Source organism: Dipodomys spectabilis, unplaced genomic scaffold (assembly GCF_019054845.1).
Source record: "Dipodomys spectabilis isolate Male_0828 unplaced genomic scaffold, ASM1905484v1 ptg000126l, whole genome shotgun sequence".
NCBI lineage: Eukaryota > Metazoa > Chordata > Mammalia > Rodentia > Heteromyidae > Dipodomys > Dipodomys spectabilis.
This window is the reverse complement of record NW_024870803.1, coordinates 386,794-405,659: the sequence shown is the minus strand read 5'-3', so window position 1 is coordinate 405,659 and position 18,866 is coordinate 386,794. Positions and strand designations below refer to the sequence as shown.

The following is an 18,866-nucleotide window of genomic DNA, read 5'->3' as shown; positions in this document are numbered from 1 at the left end:
CTCTTGCCGTGCGCGCAGGCCGGGGTCGCCGGACCTCTCCCGCGGACATGGCTCTTTCTGGTCCTGACAGAACACAGCACGGGAAGAAGCAGCAGGATGGGCTGCGGTGTCACCCCCAACTGCCGGTGGCCTGGACTTAGTGTCTCCTCCACGGCACCCAACAACCCGCCACACAAACCGATGCTGGAAATTAGGACGGAAAATGAGCGCCATGAAGAAGTGGGATCTGTTTACTGGTCCGCAGGGATCATAGGCCCCAAAATGCACATTTAAAACCAGCAAGAACAGTGAGTGGAGGCAGCAGCAAGAACACATAGGTCACAAGTAACACGATCATCCTTCTGTAGGAAAAACAAGCTAAGCTCCTACACCACACTGTGCAAAACAGCAACGCCTTACTACGAGAGGGGAAAGTCTTCATGCTCCTAAGTAGGAATGGTTTCTTACACAAAATACAGGGGATTATGAAAATTAATCAGTGTGGCTACCTAAACTTTACTACAAAGAGGTGCCCATGGGCAGTGCAGGCAGAGGCTCACGGGGGTTTGCAGCATCTACGAGGAGGGACCGAGGTCCAGAGTTTATGACTGGAGGACAGCACACAGGTCAGACACAGGAAGCCAGGTGAGACCGCGAGGGTCGCGTCCCTGGAGAAACCAGTCAGGGGCACCTGGAAATAGCCGGCAGACTGAAGAGCTGCCCTCTGACTCGCTCCACCCTGCATGTAACTGCAGGAATGAACTCCCATCCCGACCCAGTAGCTGACAGGGCCTCTTCAGCCTCCGAGCCTTTCCCCGTGTAGCGTCGCCGCCCGGGCCACACACTTGTGCTGCGTATCCTGTCTACCCGGTTCAGCCGTTCGTGACCGCTTGCTCCCTCCAGACTGGACTTCTCCTTTCACTGTGGGACCGAGCAGCTGCACTCCTGACTGTGCGTTAGTTAGGAACACCACAGAACAAGACCCCCGGCCCAGTACCTCTGGAAAGTTCTGGAAGAAGGAGCAGAATCACTCCGATTACAAATGCAAGCATAAAGCCATGTTCATCACGTAAGCTGGGACCAGAGACACCAAGACATAAGTCGCACAGCAGGAGAACCGGGACACCAGGGTCAACGCTGTTGCCAAGACTCCTGGTAATGAAGGGGGACGGTGCCCCAAAGCCCCTTCCACATGCTTCCCAGAAGCTCACACAGCCCAGCAGCCTGGGTGCCGGCACCGGGCTCGGGCGCTGCTCCGGCCTGCGGAGGCCGGGCCCACGGTGGACCAGCCCCCGGCTGCCTCATGCGTGTCCCACACCGACCCGCCCCACAGCAGTGTCAGGAGGGCTGTGAGAGCACCGCCCTGCGTGGACACACACTCGGCCCGGGATGGGACCCACGCCGCGTCCCGCGCCGCGCCCCACACCGCGTCCCACGCCTCGTCCCACGCCGGCCTCCCCGCTTCCCAGGCAGCTGGCAGCGACCCCCTGACACAGACGTTGCCCCTGGCCGGCCGGGCTCAGAGCAGCTCGGATCCCAGCACCGGCCGCAGCCTGTGTCCTCCGTTGCCATAGCGACAGTGTTGCTTTGATCTATAAAGCATCCATTAGCGCTGCCACCCTAGGGACCCTCCGGGCTCCAGGACGACATGCGGGCCCCACGCACTTGCAGACTCCTGCAGGCCCGGCCACACGGTGCACCTGGACTCACAGACTCGTGACCTAAACAGCAAACCAGGCCCCGCCAGGGCCCTTCCCTCGGCAGCGAGACCCAGGGTGAAAAGCTCTATCGTTTGGCCATTCCTTTTTAAGTTTTCAAGTCCCCTCTGGCCCCTCAGCCTGTCCCCCCCCCCTCCAGGGCCTCTTGGGGACCCTGAGGGTCACGGCCACAGCGCCAGGAGCTCCGCGGCTCCCTGACCCCTGGATTTCCATGCACGGTTCTGCCTCCCTGGGCCCAGGTGTGAACCCCACACAGCAGCACCGAGGGCCCCCCCGCCCCCCCGCACAGCCCTCCATCCGCGCACCTGGGTCCTCCTCTGCAAGCAGTCTCTGAGGACGGCCGCCACCACAGGGGACGGGCGGGGTCTCTGGCTGTCCCATGGGGAGGTGGAGGCGCTGAGGCGGACTCCCCCCGGGGGAGTCCGAGGCTGAGCACAGACACCTCGGGCCTCCCCTGCTGCGGGCCGCTCATGGGCCATGCGGGCACACTCCACGGCCGTGCAGAGGCGTGGCATGGCTGCCAGTGCACCGGCACACGGGAGCCGGGCTCTGGAGGAGGCAGGGACAGGGTCCCGGGGGCATCCTCCTCTTCACACAACACTCGCTCTATGGCAACAGCCTCACGGAGGCCCACGGCCTCCACCAGCCACTGCCTGAGAGTTCCAGGGGAGCCCAGGCCAGAAACGCACCAGCCCACCCTCCCCAGGCCAGAAACGCACCAGCCCACCCTCCCCAGGCCAGAAACGCACCAGCCCCCCGCCCCCAGAGGGCCCGAGACAAAGACCAGAGCAGGAGTGCTTCTAGAACCCCAACTCAAAACTGGAAGTAGGCATGACTCAGCCATGGAGGAAAAGGCCAAGAGAATGAGGCCCGAGTTCGAGTCTCAGTACTGGCACACACACACAAATCTAAATTATGAACAAATATTAAAACATATACAGGAGGATACGCATTGTACACAAACATCATGCCTAATTCATGGCACAGACAATGCTGTAACTCTTCCAAACAAACAGCTCGTCATGTAACAAAATGAATACAAGAGGCTGGAACATGCGTCGTTGGGAGATGAGGTTAAGGGAGGGAAAATAGACAGATGGAGGTGGACGGGTGGGCGAAGGCTCCAGACAGTCCATGTCCACACGCGGACATGTCCACACGTGGACATGGAGCCGGGTAACTTGAGGAGAGCGTTGGGCGGGAGCGAGGGGCGAGGATGGAAGGGTGACGCTGGTCACGCCTGGTACTCAGCTGGACATGTTGAAATGAAACCCCTTGGACAACTACTTAACAATAGTGTTGTTTTTTTTTTAATATTTGTGGGGGGAAAAGAGAACTTCAGCTTCAATGAACGGGCCTGGTGGTGTGTGCCGGCAGCTCCAGTGCGCGGGCGGCTGAGGTTCTGAGCGAGAAGCCGGTCTGGATTGCATAGCGAGTTCTAGGCCTGCTGAGCATCATAGTGAGACCCTGCCTCAAAATGAAGCTCTCGGCTTCAAGCCCACGAACCGGGACCCACGCTTAAAGAGACCGTGTAGAGCAAACTGAAAATAAATCGAAAGAAGCCTGAAAGAGAAAGCTCCTATCTCATGTCTAGTAAAATTGCAAGGAGCCAGTGTGGGTGCAGGGGATCCGGATGGTTATTAAATACTTCAGTTAATTCAGGGGCGACGGGAGGGAAATCGTGGCGGGGCTATTAGATGAGGACGGTTCTCGGCATGGAAGGTCACTCATCCACAGGAAGGCTGGGGTGAAGCGCTCACCAGTCTCCCTGGGGGACGCAGGGTCAGAATGCGGGTGCGCACCCTGCCTGCACTGTATGCTTGTTCTCCATCACACCCCGCTCAGTCATTTTATGTTTCTAGGCAATATCGGGGCCAGACGGGTGACCCCTCTTGCAAGCACTGGTGGATCTCTGGCGGGGCCTCCAGCCTTTTGCATTCTGTGAGTGGACAGATGGCTCCGGCCCTGCTCTGTGCCTGCTGGCTGCTGGCTGTGCGCTTGGTGAGCCCCGCCCACCACAGGGAGCCATGCACTCTGCGGTTCAGGGGCTCCATGGCTCAGCTGCCCCCCTGTAGCTGGCACTAAAAACGAACTCCTCTTTTCCTCCTCTGTTTCTGCAGGCCGCGCAGCACTTGCCGGGCAGAGGCCAGCTGTCTGGCTCCCTGTCAGTCATCAAGGGTGGCCATGTCTTTCTTGTTCACGGCTGAACCTAGACCTGGCTGGCACCCTCAAGCACCTCTGAAGCAGAGCGACGCCAGCCCTGGTCACAGCGCATGCTCCACGGGCTGCCCACCTTCAACGCAACCCCTAGAACTCAACTTCAGAAAGCGAGTCTCCATAAAGACACAATGACACGTCCGCTATATGTAGAACGCTGTTGGAATTTATTCTTGTCTTCTGTTGAGCATAAATGTCATGTCTTCAGATAAAAAAATCTCCCCTGTCTCTGTTGATCCTGCTCTGCATTCTTCCCCATCATAAGTCCAAATGCAGATCCCAGACAACTCAGGAACAGCCAGCAAAGCATAGAAACCCAAGCATAGGACCAAGGGCACTGCTGTCCTGAGGAGAAGGGAGGAACGCGGCAGAAGCCCATTCTCACTTAACCTGCGTTCATGTGCAAATGCTGCGGCTGAGCCAGGCATGAGAGGACGGGGGCTCTGAGCGTAAAGCCCTCACACTACACACAGTGCACACTATACACACTATACCCCCCAGGTGCAACAGGAAATCAATACACCGCGTAGGTTCAGTCAGACAAGGGGTCACTGCGGGATGAGGGAATCTCATGAGAAGCCCTGCCACACGCCTGAACCGTGGGAGAGATGCAGGCCAGACACCCATAATTCAGCTCCCAAAAGACAAGGAACGGGCTGGGAAGGTGGCTCAGTGGTAGAGCGCTTGCCTTGCATGCATGAGGCCTGGGTTCGATTCCTCAGCACCACATAAGCAGAAAAATAAAAAGCCAGAAGTGGCACTGTGGCTCAAGTGGTAGAGTGCTAGCCTTGAGCTGAAGAGCTGAGGGACAGCGCCCAGGCCCAGAGTTCAGGCCCCAGGACCGGACCCAAAACCAAAAGACAAGGAACTGAAAGAACTGCAGCTGTTGGAATTTCTGCCTCTGCTGCCCTCGCCCGTGCCGACCTGCCCCAGAGGTCAGCCCCGGGAGGCCATGGCTTCTTTAGAGGTCACCCGGTGCCATGGCCCTTAGCTGTGGCAACTTCAGTGCCAGCCAGAGCCGGGAGCGTCGGCCTGGTGTCCGGTGGGGCAGAGCCACCCCCTCCTCTGGGAACCTGTGCCCCATGACCTCTGACCTCTGCTGGGGAAGACACAGGACTGTCAAGCTTCACCGACAGCCCACCGCAGGCCCCTGAAAACACACTGACTTCCACCTGGCCACGGCTTCTCTTACTCACTCGTACTTGGCCTTTCTCCACCACCCTACGGTTCAGGCCACGCCACACAACCAGGTTGCAAAGTGCACGGCACTGTTCTGGGCTGCTGCTCCTGTTCTTACTGCATCCTCCTTGTGTGTTCCAACACATGCCAGGCTTGGTGGCGGACCCGAGTGTGGGCAAATGCTGCCTGGCTTTGGCTCGGCGGTGGTGGTTTTATTTATTTTTTCCCCACCCTGCCTGTTTGCTACTCGGTAGGAAGTTACTGCCCCAGATCCAAGCCATTCCGCTCCTCCCTTCCTTATCTCCTTCTCAACACAGCCGCTTGCTTCTTCTCCGTCTTGTATTAAGGATGTTTAACTATATTAAGTCTTGGGGAACTGATGGGCTGTCAGGAAGCACTGCTCTGTGGGAAAGTTGTTGTTTTCTTTTTTTTAACAAAAGCAAGCCCCACACAGAGGCTGGCCATGGGACAGAGCAGCCTGGGCCGGGCCAGGGGACGGTGGACCTCGGGGGCTGGGCACCCGCAACCCCACCTCTGCTTACAGAGGGGTCACATCACAGACGGAGCACGCTTTGGCTCTTAGTGCCCAAGATAGGAGAAGATGACTTTCATTCACCTTACGTATTAAAGACACGATTTTAGAATTGATTTTTAAAATGAGACATTAATTTATATTAAAGTTGATTTCCACGTGCAAAGATCTACACCTGTAAATCATTAACAGCTCGTCCGTGCTGGCACGTTCACGCCCACTTACAGCAATGTCCAATGCCAGCAGAGCAGCCACGTTCACGCCCACTTACAGCAATGTCCAATGCCAGCAGAGTATCACGTTCATGCCCACTTACAGCAATGTCCAATGCCAGCAGAGTATCACGTTCATGCCCACTTACAGCAATGTCCAATGCCAGCAGAGTAGCCACGTTCACGCCCACTTACAGCAATGTCCAATGCCAGCAGAGTATCACGTTCATGCCCACTTACAGCAATGTCCAATGCCAGCAGAGCAGCCACGTTCACGCCCACTTACAGCAATGTCCAATGCCAGCAGAGTAGCCACGTTCACGCCCACTTACAGCAATGTCCAATGCCAGCAGAGTATCACGTTCACGCCCACTTACAGCAATGTCCAATGCCAGCAGAGTAGCCACGTTCACGCCCACTTACAGCAATGTCCAATGCCAGCAGAGTAGTTCTTGTCCATAGATTTTTCTTCATAAAATGCTGAGACTCACAAATCATGTTCCCTGGGTATGTTGGAGATCTTTCTAAAATGCATTTGGTACTTCCCTTTCTTTTTTTTTTTTTAAAAAAAGAGGAATGCGAGATACAAATACCAGTAATTTCTCTGACAAGTCCAACAAATAGAGAGGCCCCCCACGCCCCGGGCTGGACGTAGCCTGACAGATAGTTATAGATAAATGCCAGTGTGTTCGGGGTTATTTAACTTAAAGGGGGCAAGTTTAGGGAGCCTGGGCTCAACTTTTCTGTCCAGGCACAGGAAAGGGGGTAAAGGGTCTGTTTTGTACGGTACCAAACGTTTCTAAGCAGAAGTGAGGGTCTGCTGGGTCTGGGCCAGGGGATTCTCTTCGCCAAAGCTTCGCCTAGCAGGAAGTCTGGGCAAGCAGCGCCACGGTCCTCCTTCCTTTCTTGGACTCTAAGACACACTCAGAAACACCACCAAACCCCTTTGAGCAGCACCATCCTCAGACGCACAGAAAGGGCGGTCGGTGGTGACCGAGGCGCCCAGCCGCTCCTGGCACACCAGTGCCCGGTCCCTGAACCGCTGGAATTTCACTCTACCAGAGAGCCACCTGGTTCTCTTCCTTGGCCGTCACTGACCGGCTGTTACCTTAGCAACTCCCGGCAGGGAGTGGCAGGTCTCACCTGCCAGGGCCCCCCACACCCCAGGGCCCCACACCCCAGGGCCCCACCCCAGGGCCCCACACCCCAGAGCCCCACACCCCAGGACCCCCACACCCCAGGCCCCTACACCCCAGGGCCCCACACCGCCAGGGCCCCCACACCCCAAGGCCCCACACCCCAGGGCCCCACCCCAGGGCCCCCATACCCCAGGGCCCCACACCCCAGGGCCCCACACCCCAGGGCCTCACACCCCAGGGCCCCACACCCCAGGGCCCCACACCCCAGGGCCTCACACCCCAGGGCCCCACACCCCAGGGCCCCCACACCCCAGGGCCCCACACCCCAGGGCCCCACACCCCAGGGCCCCACCCCAGGGCCCCACACCCCAGGGCCCCACACCCCAGGACCCCACACCCCAGGGCCCCACACCCCAGGACCCCACACCCCAGGGCCCCACACCCCAGGGCCCCACCCCACGGCCCCACACCTCAGAGCCCCCACACCCTAGGGCCCCCACACCCCAGGGCTCCGCCCCGCGGCTTGCCTTCCCTCACCATCATAAGGAACCGCCTCCGCAGCTTGCCCTGCGGGCGCCGGATCACCCTTCACGGCTCAGGGCTGGACCCACGCTGCCCACCGGGCCACAGCCCCCTCCTTGTCTCCTCCCTCCGCACCCGAGCCCAGGGTGTCACCAGGCCGCTGTACCCGCCAGCACATCACCCCTCCCCCTCCTCACCCGCTTCAGCCTCCAGACACCAGCGGAGAGGAGGGAGCCAGACCTCCGACCTCGCTGGGGAGAGGCGGCTGCCGTCTGGCCCGTCCCGCTCTGCCCCACAGCTCTGAGGCCTAGCCGCTCTCACGCCACACCTGCAAGGGTAGAGACAGCCAGGCAGACGCTATGAGCTGTGGAGGATGCTGAGCTCTCCCACAGAGCACGCTGTGCCCCCCACGGCACAGCTTTGCCGGCAGGGAAACCAAAAAGACTAGCCGTTCATGGGAGGAAGGTAAATAAACACTGTGGCCTGTGCCCAGGCCGGTGCTCACACCTGCAATCCCAAGTCGGAGGATCCCAGTTCAAAGCCAGCCTAAGCAGAAAAGTTCATGACATTCTTTTCTCTACGGAAGCATCCAAACAAGTCAGAAGCAGAGCTGTGGTCCAACTGGTAGAGTTAGCCTTGAGTGAAGAAACAGCACCATGCCCTGAGCCAAGCCCAGGACTAGAACAGACAGACAGACACGGTGGGTTTTTTGTTTGTTTGTTTTAATAGGCCAACTAATGCACAGAGATTACACCAGCATGATGCCCTCACTGTGTTGTTCAAATGGCACCTGAGCCACAGAGAGGCAGACACACACACAGACACACAGCACAGCCGGGCACACTCACCCTGGGACAGGTTACCGCACCAGAAGAACAGCTACTTTCAATTTTGTCTCAGCGACTTTCAGATACTTCCTTCCTCCTCACAGCCAACACAGCCCGCACCGCACCCTCCCGCACCACCCTGCCCGGTGTGAGACATGGCCCACTAGAGACCTGTCCCCTCTTCTAACCCCAGAGTCACCACGGGCTGGAGGACCTTGTTGGTGAAGGAGAAGTTTGATGGCGGGACGGAGGACAGCTCCGAGTAGTCCTGGTCTGAAACCCTTAGTTTTTATCTTGAGTTGTCCTAAATGCGATTCCGTTCAAACTTCCGGGAGAATGCAAAGCTCATTTGCCCAGGACGAGGCGCCTTTGAAAGTGCATTAGCCAAGCCGCGCGTGGCTTTGATCTCTGGCTGAGGGGGTCGTGTGGGTGTTGGGGACCTTGCGGTATGGTAGAAGCCGCGTGTGGCTTTGATCTTTGGCTGAGGGGTCGTGTGGGTGTTGGGGACCTTGCGTAGAAGCTGCTGCTTTTTAGCGGGATGTAACCGCGGGTGGACAGAGTGCGCTGTGGTCCACACCGAGACCGTCCTGACCGCGTGGCTCGCTGGCTTCCCGGGAGCAGCTTTTTAACGACGGTATTGGTATTCTGTTTGTTGGCCTCGCCATTGCATGGGTCCAGCAGCCACCCCGCCAGCACGGCAGCCACACACTCAGACCGGACACGGCAGCACCGGCTGCGGGCTGACCGCCCACCCGGCGCCCAGCCCGGGGCACCGTCCGGTGCTCCCTGCGGCACCTGAGCTCTGTTTGCAGCCCCCAGACCCAAGCCAGGACAGCACCCCACGCTGCCCGGCCCGTGCCCACAGAGCTGTGGGCGTCAGAGATGGAGTGGACATCACCTCTGCCTGGGAGGTGAAGGGGAGGCTGTCACCCCCACCCCAGGGCTGTGCTTGGAATCAGAAGCTATGGCACTGCCAGGTGCACACAGCCTGACCGTCCAGCCCGGGCTGGGCCCCTGCCAACGTGAGTGCAAAGGCCCTGAGCTCAGTGACTCCCAGTCCTCATAGTCCACATGGCCTGTCCTGACTGGCAGAGCCCTAAAGACCAAGGATCTGGCTGCACGCAAGGAAAAGTACGGTCCAGAGAGGCCGCAGGGGAGGGGGCCTCCACACCTCCCCCCAAACTCCCCTTCGTCTCGCACGACCATGCTGACCCTTAACACGGTTTACAGCCCTTGTCCATCTTCACATTTAATTCTCAGCATCACCAGGGCCACAGGTGGGTGGGTGTGTGTGTGCGCGTGCATGTGTGCGTGCACGTTTGTGTGTGTGTGCGCACACACGCGCTCCTGTGCGTGTCCATGGGCAGCATGCTGGGCACAGTGCCATCTTCCTCAGCAGAGCTGGTCTGGGATTGCTGGGGCCTCTGTCCCAACTGCCAGCTGCAGGTGCCATCCACAGGGGCCACAGCCCCCCCCCCGCTCCTCACCCCCCCTGCTCCCTCACCCCCCCCCCCGCTCCCTCACCCCCCCTCACCCCCCACTCCCTCACCACCCCCCGCTCCCTCACCCCCCCGCTCCCTCACCCCCCCGCTCCCTCACCCCCCCCCGCTCCCTCACCCCCCCCGCTCCCTCACCCCCCCGCTCCCTCACCCCCCCGCTCCCTCACCCCCCCCGCTCCCTCACCCCCCCTCACCCCCCCCCGCTCCCTCACCCCCCCCGCTCCCTCACCCCCCCGCTCCCTCACCCCCCGCTCCCTCACCCCCCGCTCCCTCACCCCCCGCTCCCTCACCCCCCCGCTCCCTCACCCCCCGCTCCCTCACCCCCCCTCACCCCCCTGCTCCCTCACCCCCCCCTCACCCCCCGCTCCCTCACCCCCCCTCACCCCCCCGCTCCCTCACCCCCCCGCTCCCTCACCCCCCCGCTCCCTCACCCCCCCTCACCCCCCCGCTCCTCACCCCCCTCACCCCCGCTCCCTCACGCCCCCCCCGCTCCCTCACGCCCCCCCCGCTCCCTCACCCCCCCCCGCTCCCTCACCCCCCCTGCTCCCTCAACCCCCCGCTCCCTCACCCCCCCGCTCCCTCACCCCCCCTCACCCCCCTGCTCCCTCACCCCCCCCCGCTCCCTCACCCCCCCTGCTCCCTCAACCCCCCGCTCCCTCACCCCCCCGCTCCCTCACCCCCCCTCACCCCCCGCTCCCTCACCCCCCCTCACCCCCCCGCTCCCTCACCCCCCCTCACCCCCCCCCGCTCCCTCACCCCCCCTCACCCCCGCTCCCTCACCCCCCCCGCTCCCTCACCCCCCCTCACCCCCCCGCTCCTCACCCCCCTCACCCCCGCTCCCTCACGCCCCCCCCGCTCCCTCACGCCCCCCCCCCGCTCCCTCACCCCCCCCCGCTCCCTCACCCCCCCTGCTCCCTCAACCCCCCGCTCCCTCACCCCCCCGCTCCCTCACCCCCCCTCACCCCCCGCTCCCTCACCCCCCCTCACCCCCCCGCTCCCTCACCCCCCCTCACCCCCCCCGCTCCCTCACCCCCCCTCACCCCCGCTCCCTCACCCCCCCGCTCCCTCACCCCCCCTCACCCCCCCGCTCCTCACCCCCCTCACCCCCGCTCCCTCACGCCCCCCCCGCTCCCTCACGCCCCCCCCCCCCGCTCCCTCACCCCCCCGCTCCCTCACCCCCCCCGCTCCCTCACCCCCCCGCTCCCTCACCCCCGGCTCCCTCACCCCCCCGCTCCCTCACCCCCCCCTCCCTCATCTCCCCCCCACCCCCGCTCCCTCACCCCCCCCCCGCTCCCTCATCTCCCCCCCACCCCTGCTCCCTCACCCCCCTTTCTGCACACAGTGGGGGCAGGAAGGACCAGCGACACTCGGGAGGGTGGTCCCAGCCCGGGACCCAGCCTGGGACGGAGACCTGGGAGGGAGGCCCCCGTGGACAGCAGGGCAGGGCTGACCCCGCATATGCGATGCCGTCACCCCGATGACGAGGCACAGCCATCGTTTGAATGTTGAGGACCCGCCCCAGACTGCAGCACCACAGGGGGTCCGCCATGGGCAGAGCCGGTGTAGCCCCCTTGTACAACTAAATAACAACAGCAATCATAATGACAATAATAATACAGCGGAACCTACCGCAGGGCTGTGGATTGGATGAGCAGAAAACGCAGGTGATTTCCGGGGTCGTGGGGTGGGGGCTTCTCAACGTTAGCTGGGGTCATGGCCCCCTCTACTCATTCTGCTCCCCAGTGCCAAGGTGCGCAGCGGAGCCAGAGGCTCCTGCCACCACGCCACCACGCCACCATGTCACACGCCACCATGTAACACGCCACCATGTCACACGCCACCACGCCACATGCCACCACGCCACCACGCCACCATGTCACACGCCACCATGTCACACGCCACCATGCAACACGCCACCATGTCACATGCCACCATGTCACACGCCACCATGCCACATGCCACACCACCACGCCACCATGTCACACGCCACCATGTCACACGCCACCATGCCACACGCCACCATGCCACATGCCACCACGCCACCATGTCACATGCCACCATGTCACACGCCACCATGCCACATGCCACACCACCACGCCACCATGTCACACGCCACCATGTCACACGCCACCATGTCACACGCCACCACGCCACATGCCACCACGCCACCATGTCACATGCCACCATGTCACACGCCACCATGCCACACGCCACCATGCCACACGCCACCATGTCACACGCCACCATGTCACACGCCACCATGTCACACGCCACCACACCACCACGCCACCATGTCACACGCCACCATGTCACACGCCACCACGCCACCATGTCACACATCACCATGTCACACGCCACCATGTCACACGCCACCATGCCACACGCCACCATGTCACACGCCACCATGTCACACGCCACCATGTCACACGCCACCATGTCACACGCCACCACACCACCACGCCACCATGTCACACGCCACCATGTCACACGCCACCATGTCACACGCCACCATGTTACATGCCACCATGCCATGATGTCACACACCACCATGTCACACGCCACCATGCCACATGCCACCATGTCACACGCCACCATGTCACACACCAGCATGTAACACGCCACCATGTCACACGCCACCACGCCACATGCCACCACACCACCACGCCACCATGTCACACGCCACCACGCCACATGCCACCACACCACCACGCCACCATGTCACACGCCACCACGCCACATGCCACCACGCCACCATGTCACATGCCACCATGTCACACGCCACCATGCCACATGCCACCACACCACCACGTCACCATGTCACACACCACCATGTCACACGCCAGCATGTCACACGCCACCATGTCACACGCCACCATGTCACACGCCACCATGTCACACACCACCATGTCACACGCCACCATGTCACACGCCACCATGCCACATGCCACCATGTCACACACCACCATGTCACATGCCACCACATCACACGCCACCATGCCACACGCCACCATGCCACACGCCACCACATCACACGCCACCATGCCACATGCCACCATGTCACAAACCAGCATGTCACATGCCACCATGTCACACGCCACCATGTCACACACCACCATGTCACATGCCACCACATCACACGCCACCATGCCACACGCCACCATGCCACACGCCACCACATCACACGCCACCATGCCACAACGCCACCATGTCACAAACCAGCATGTCACATGCCACCATGTCACACGCCACCATGTCACACGTCACCATGTCACACACCACCACACCACCATGTCACATGCCACCATGTCACACGCCACCATGTCACACGCCACCACACCACCATGTCACACGCCACCATGCCACCATGTCACATGCCACCACGCCACATGCTACCATGTCACACGCCACCATGACACACACCACCACTCCACCATGCCACCACACTACATGTCACCACATCACACGCCACCACGCCACCATGCGCAGCTGCCTCTGGCCATCTCAGGGAACCGTCCACCCAAGGATGACAGCAGCCTCCCAGCCGTGACCTGCGCTGGTGACGTCAGGGACTGGCGGGTATTGCAGGGACGGGGGGGGGGGGGTGGCTCACACTGCGTTCCTCCATACCAGAGAGACATGGATGCGCAGCCAGCCCGGAGGTCGGAACCTGCCCCGCCTCACAGTTGCTGACCCCAGGCTTTGCCGAGCACAGGCGGGGAGCGCAGGTGCGAGGTGTGTGGACAAGCCAGCAGCCTGTGCCAGGTGCATAAGCCGCCCCCATGGCCGCACGGAGCAGACCCCAGCCTTGACTTGGAGCCAAAGTCCATTCTGAGGCACAGTCAGCCTGGGCATCGGCAGCGAGTCCAGGACTCACCAACAGCAGACTCTGGGTGGCTCAAGGCTCGTGGTGTTTGCCATCACCTACACACACACACACACACACACACACACACAGAGATATACACACTACACACACAGATACACACACACAGACACACACAGACACACACACAGACACACGCAGATATACACACAGACATACACACAGACACAGACACACACAGACACACACAGATACACACACAGACACAGACACACACACAGATATACACACTACACACACACACACACACACAGATACACACAGACACACACAGACACACACACACAGATACACACAGACACACAGAGACAGACACACATGCACACAGATACACAGATACACACACATATACATGCACACACAGACAGATATACAGACACAGATAAACACACACAGATACAGATACGCACACAGAGACACACACAGATACACACACAGACACGACACACACACAGACACACACACAGACACACAGAGACACAGACATACATGCACACAGATACATAGATACACACACATATACACGCACAGAGACAGATACACAGACACAGATACACAGACACACACACAGACACACAGAGAGACACATACAGACACACAGATACACACACAGACACATACAGACACAGACATACATACACACAGATATACAGATACACACATGCACACACACAGACACACACAGATACACACACACACACACACACATGCTCCTTTGCAGGTTGAAGCATCTCTAGGTTACTTAAAATAATGACTCTCGTGTAAGAACTGTGTGAATAGTTGTTAGACTGTGTTGTTTAGGGAATAATGACCAGAAAAACAATGTTCCATACAGGTGCAGGGTGTTTTGCTCTTGTTGTATTGTGTGTGTTTCCTGCTCCTGGGTTTGGAACTCGCGTGCTGCCCTGAGGGAGGGCCGTGTGCAGCCCTTTCCTCCCTGGCCCACGGACGGCTCTGGGACCGGGACTCAGACAGGACTGGGGCTCCAATGAGGACTGAGTAATGAATAGGAACCCCCAACTTTGAGTGGAACACACAAGATTGCCGTGAGTCCCCCTGGTGCTTTGTCTCCACGCCCGTGATCTGGAAAGTGCAGGAATGAGCAGTGTGAGATGTCAGCCTGGCATTTAGACACAAACCGGAAGCCTAAAGCATCCTGCTCTTCCCAGCAGGCCCAGGCGCCAGGCTGGAGAGCCCCAGCAGGATGGGTGGGGCGGTGGGCGTGGCCAGCGGAGGGGCCGGCCGGCTCTCCTGCGTGGGAAGGGTGGTGAGTCAGCTCCCTCCCAGACCCCAGCCTGCACCCCCATCCCCTGCCAGCCAGGACTCAGAATAACCAGAATGGCCAGAAGAAGGGAGAGAGATGCTCATACGCAAGCCGCGAAACTCAAGTCTAAAAGCTCCTTTTGAGACTCACAGGGGTGTCATTGCTCTCCCGACCCTGCCTGCCCATCCTCTGTGCCAACGGCCGGCCGCCTAAGGCTCCGGGAAGGAAGACATTTGAATGAGGTCTGTGTCCTGCCGCCCAGGCCAGCCGCTTAGCTCTAAGCCGAGCTTCAAAGGATTACATTTGAGTCATCAGCTCTTTCATTTGCATATCAAAGTATCCAACAAAAGAGCAGATTGTTCCACAATTATTAAGACTCAAAACCAACACAAACACTGGAGCCAGCCCATCCCCCATGCCTGCGGGGCGCTGGCCAGCGGCTGTCCAGAGTGGTCAGGCACCAGCCACCTTGTAGGCCAGCCTTCAGCAAGACACATGACCACCTTGCAGGCCAGCACCAGTTTTGTCTCTTCCCTAAAATTTCCTTTTACAGAACCGAGTAACAAACGGTAACACCAGACCAGAAAGAGAGGAGATTTAATTAAATGGTAAAAAAGATGAAACAAACGATGGCTGAGCCCACAGGACCCCCCTCCCCCCCACAGCTGCCCTGCAGAGCCGCCCCGCCCCGCGGGCCCGCGCGTGGCCCTGGCAGCCACGTCCACACCAGGACTTGCCGCGGGGCCTCACTCCACACTCAGACAACGGTCAGTGGCCAGCAGCCCTTCCATGTGGTGAAAAGTCTCTACAGAGCGAGAGCCAGAGACAGAACCAGCAGAGGGGATGAGTCTCCCTCTGCTCCTGATGCGGCATGAGCTCTGACGTGTGTGTGCGCGTGCGTGTGCAAGCACGTGCGTGTGCAAGCATGCGTGCTAAGTGTGCGCTCTGCCACCCAGCTAAACTCCCAGCCTTTGTTCGTGGACTGGGACATGGGTCATCACATGACTCGGGGCAGAGCTGCTGTGTGGCTGGGCCCCTCATTCTGTTACAACACGGTCTCCTGGTGCCTGGCCCCAGAAAGTGTTCTAGAAGCATCATGCCAGTGGAAGTGCAGAGCCCGTGGACGCCCCGTGCTGACTTGAGTCCCCTCATAACCCCGTGTGGGCCGAGCTGACCCCCAGCAGTGCCCACCTCCACCCTGTGGGCCGAGCTGACCCCCAGCAGTGCCACCTCCACCCCATGTGGGCCGAGCTGACCCCCAGCAGTGCCCACGTCCACCCCGTTGCTCCTGGTCTAAAGATGCCTCTGAACAGCCGAATAAGGGGTTCTTGATACCATTATCGTTATCGAGTCCTTGCCAGACTACAGCCCGCGTCCGGCAGCTTGTGGTTAGTGCTGCCTGTGCTGCGGCCGAGTCTCAGGCCATCCCAGGATGCTGGTCCCGCGGCCGGACTCTCGCCTGCACCCATTTATTGAAAGGCTCAGAATGGGTGAGCCCAGCAGGGGGAAGGGACAGCTCCACCTCCCTCTTCTCAGCAGCAATGCCCACTCAGGGCCACTGGCAGAGCTCCCCAGGCGGCCCACCCTGAGTGCTCCCAGGGCTCGCAGCTGGCCGGCTGGCAGAGCTCCCCAGGGCTAGGCTTGGTGGACTACATGGCTTTAGCTCACAGGGCAGAGCCCTGCTGTACAAAGCAACCATTGCACAACTAACGTTTTATGGTTCCCCTAGAACGTCAGAGGGTTTCCATATTCTAAAAACACATTATCATCGTGCGCTTTGCCAGGCTCTGGGCAGTGTCAAATAACCAAAGAAATGGAGAAAGACTTCACACATAGCATTTTTAAAGGCCGTAACCCACGCAGCACAGCGAGAAACGCGCACATGGATGTCTCTTACCTCGGAGGACTCGGCTGGCTGTGTCTCCACCGAGGTCTGGTCCCCTCTGACCTGCAGGAGCAGAGAGAGAAGAGAACCATGAGTCTCGGGCGCCGCGCAGGACCCAGACCTCCAGTGAGACAATGCTGTGGACACCAACCAGGCCTGCACGCCTTTTGCTTCTGAACATAAATCTCCACATGGCTTCAGGGAGCTGGAGGAGTTTCTCTAGCTGGCAGGAAGCTCTTTAGAGAAGACCCAAAGAAGGGAACTTGCCACTTTTGTGCAACTTTTATAATTCGACGAAGGGAAGTGTGTCTCCATCACTGATCTCTAACTGCAACGGACACCGGTCACTCGTGCGGGCTTGGTGGCCGCAGGGCATGCTGAGCACGCTGTACCATCCCCCCCCATGGTCCCCCATGGCACCCAGGATTGCTGTAGCCACTCGAACCCCCAAGTTTAACCTTCACTGCAGCATGCAAGCACACTCTGGGTTGGAATTCTAGTTGTGCCTAGCCGTCAAGGCCCAGGCTGGGGAACACGCCGTCCAGGACTCCGTGTTCAGTTCCCAGCCCCTCTGGCCAGGGGGGCTTGGAGACCGCCGGGAGACTGCTTCCCCGTGCGCTGTGACCCTGGAGAACGGAAGCCACACCCCTCCCATCCTCTGGCACACACCTTCAGGGCTAGCATGGCTGTCGCTTTTACACTACCCAGGGCTTTCCCCAGCATGTCTTTCCTGTGTTCCTAGGCTCAGACCCATCAATGAAACAGAAAAATGCCCAAATTCAAACTCGTCTCCCTTGCGCCCCATGAACAGCCATCATTCAAATGCCAGAAGCAGAGGGTTAGGGAGATCGTCCGAATGGAAAGAGACAGTTAAAGGGGATCCTGTCCCCTGGCTGCTCTGAACTGCGACAAGTCACCAACATCACAAACTTTGGGGTGTGTCCTCCCGGCAGGAGAGAGAACCACGCATTGGTGGTTTTTACCCCAATGCTGAACCTCCGTGCACATCCAGTACTATGGGTTATCACCCCTCCCTGGCGTCCACACGTTCCCTAGTTCTTGGGCCTGGCCGATGGCTTTCCCATTGGGCTGGGAGCGTACGGCTTCCCTCTGGGCACAGAATCTTGGCCCAGGAGCCCTGGGATGCAAATGAAACTACATGATGTTGAATCCCATCTGCCCAGGAGAGACCATAGATGGTTTTGGAAACGTTCACACCGGACTGGAGAGTCCATTCTGTACCCAGCAGTATCTGAACCTTCATTTATTTATTTATTATTTTGCCGGTCTTGGGGCTTGAACTCTGGGCTTGGGTGATGTCCCTAAGCCTTGGTGCTCTGGGCTAGAGCTCTACCACTTGAGCCACAGTTCCACGTCCAGACTTTTGTGGTTGATTAGAGATAGGAGTCTCATAGACTTCACTTTCTGGGCTGGCTTTGAACCATGATCCTCAGATACTAGTATCCTGAGTAGCTAAGATTACAAGTGTGAGTCACCAGCACCTGGCTTTGGATTTTATTTATTATGGAGATATATAAATTATTTTGTATAATTGGGCCACATAATCAGTTTCAAGATTCTGTCATTTTGAACTTTCTTGGAAATTACCAAGCTCTTAAGTGTCAGTGCTGGGTGTCCTGGCAGTTTAGGGGTCAGGGACGGTTCTTAAAGGCCCTTGATGGTTCTGAACCCCACGCTGGGCCTCTCCCCTCAAATGTGCACAGCCCCTCCCCAGGTACGAAGGATCCAGTCAGTCACCAGAGCACCGTCCAAGTGTGGCTTTTGAATTTCCAATCTGTACCACTAGGTGGCAGCAGACGACACAAGACAATACTTCCAGCCAGCCGTTGAAATCCTGGAAATGTGTTATTAAGCAAGAAAGACAGGCTTGCATTTCCTTTCTGGCTAAGGAAATCTCTTCAAATATTTATTGGCCATTTGTACATAGCTTTTTTTTTGCCAGTACTGGGGCTTGAACTCAGGACCTGGGCTTCTTTTGCTCAAGGCTAT

General features: G+C 59.2%; 1 protein-coding gene across 1 annotated transcript in view; it reads right to left on the bottom strand.

Annotated features, from left to right (window-relative positions):
• Positions 1–16,914, bottom strand: part of Rps6ka2 (ribosomal protein S6 kinase A2) — a 175,341-nt gene extending 158,427 nt beyond the window's left edge. The window contains exon 1 of the mRNA XM_042689700.1: positions 16,869–16,914. The gene's annotated coding sequence lies outside the window, so the exon portion shown is untranslated. The remainder of the gene's footprint in view (positions 1–16,868) is intronic.
• Between the last annotated feature and the right edge of the window lie 1,952 nt (positions 16,915–18,866).